The 1909-nt window shown below is 41.1% G+C and overlaps 1 pseudogene; it reads right to left on the bottom strand.

Annotated features, from left to right (window-relative positions):
• Positions 1-549: 549 nt before the first annotated feature.
• Positions 550-1699, bottom strand: LOC112621643 (annotated as a pseudogene).
• Between the last annotated feature and the right edge of the window lie 210 nt (positions 1700-1909).

The raw sequence follows: 1909 nt of genomic DNA on the forward strand, positions 1-1909 counted from the left end.
TCTGGACACACCATCTTTAAGAACTGTAACACTGCGAGGGTCTGTGGCTTCATTCTTGATGTCAGTGAGACCAAGAACCCACTGGAAGGAACTAATTCCAGACACAATGTGACCCTGGTAGGCCACCTAACCATGGATATAAGCAAAATCCTCAAATCCCAGAAGATAGCACACACAGGCCTGAGGGTGTGGAGTGAAAGCCCCTGTCCCTCAGCACAAAAATTTCCCATAAACTGCATCATATGCCCAGATGCCAGAGGAGGAAAGAACTGTGAAAGACTGAGCATTTACTTTAAATAAATTATTTTCTGCTCAGACTCTTTTAAAGAAAAAAATTATTTAATAAAGGTTTCAAACATCAAAACATTAAAGAAAATAGTGTAATGAACTGCTATATATTCTGATTCTAGAATCATCAATTTGTTGCCATGGACACATAACCTATCTTTCTTTTTCTCCTCATTAAACTTTGCTTTAATGGGTCTCAAAATTCTGTGACAGATTTTTGTTTTTTTCTATTAAAATGTACTGATTTTGAAAACTAATAACTTAAAACTGCCTCATGAAAAGGAAACCAAAATGGTTCACAAAACATTCTCCTTTCCTTCTGAAGATTTTACAAGGCAATGTTATCATTAACTGGTCTTTTATTATTAAAGTTAAATGGCTAGTTGAAAGAAATAGTTCTGAGACTGTTCTTCCACCATTGATTAAGACTGAAGTGTCAGATAGTACAGATAATATGCATTTAGCCTTCTGAGCTTTCTGGGCAGACTTGGTGACCTAGCTTCCTCCAGCAGCCCTCTTGTCTGCTGCTTTGATGACACCCACAGCAATTATCTGTTTCATATGACAAACTGCAAAATGACCCAAAGAGGGACAGTCAGAGAATCTCTCAACCCACCTGGGTTTGCCAGAAACAATTTCAGTGACAACAGCTTCTCCCAATTTCAAGAATGTAGGGCCATCTTCCAGCTTCTTACAAGAATGGTGATCAATCTTTCCCCTCAACTCAGCAAAATTGCAAGCAATGTGAACTGTTTGACAATCCAGAATAGCGGCATAGCCAGCACTGATTTGGCCTGGATAGTGGAGGATAATCACCTGAGCAGTGAAGCTAGTTGCTCCCACTGATGAGTCATTTTTCCTGTCACCAGCAACATTGCCATGACAGACATTTTTGACAGATATGTTCTTGGCATTGAAGCCCACATTGTCCCCAGGAAGAGCTTCACTCGAAGCTTCATGGTGCATTTCAACAGACTTTACTTCAGTTGTAACGTCGACTGGAGCAAAGGTGAGCACTGTGCTGGGTTTGGGAACCCCAGTCTCCACTCAGGCTGCAGAAAGAGTTCCAATACCACCAATTCTGTAGACATCCTGGAGAGGCAGACTCAAGGTCTTGTCAGTTGGATGAATTGTTGGTAGGATGCATTGCAGAGTTTCAAGAAAGCAGCATGGTTCCGCTGGCATTGCCATCTTTAGAGGTGACTTTTTGTCCCTTGAACCAAAGCATATTAGCACTTGGCTCCAGCACGTTCTCACCATTCCAACTAGAAATTGGCACACATGCTACTGTGTCAGGGTTGTAGCCAGTTTTTGTAATGTACATGCTGACTTCCTTAATGATTCCCTCTTACCTCTTATGGCTGTAGGGTGGCTCAGTGGAATCCATTTTGTTAACATCAATAATTCGTTGTTTCACTCATTTAAAATCTGAGATACTTGAAGGAGCCCTCTCCCATCTCAGCAGCCTCCTTCTCAAACTTTTCAATGGTTCTTTTGTTGATCACCCCACACTTGTAGGTCAGATGGCCAGTAGTGGTGGACTTACCCTAATCTACATGTCTATTAATGATGATGCTGATATGAGTCATTTCTTTCTCGTTTTGGCTTTGATTTAGTGGTA

This window comes from Theropithecus gelada, chromosome 3 (genome assembly GCF_003255815.1).
Source record: "Theropithecus gelada isolate Dixy chromosome 3, Tgel_1.0, whole genome shotgun sequence".
NCBI classification, from domain to species: Eukaryota; Metazoa; Chordata; class Mammalia; order Primates; family Cercopithecidae; genus Theropithecus; species Theropithecus gelada.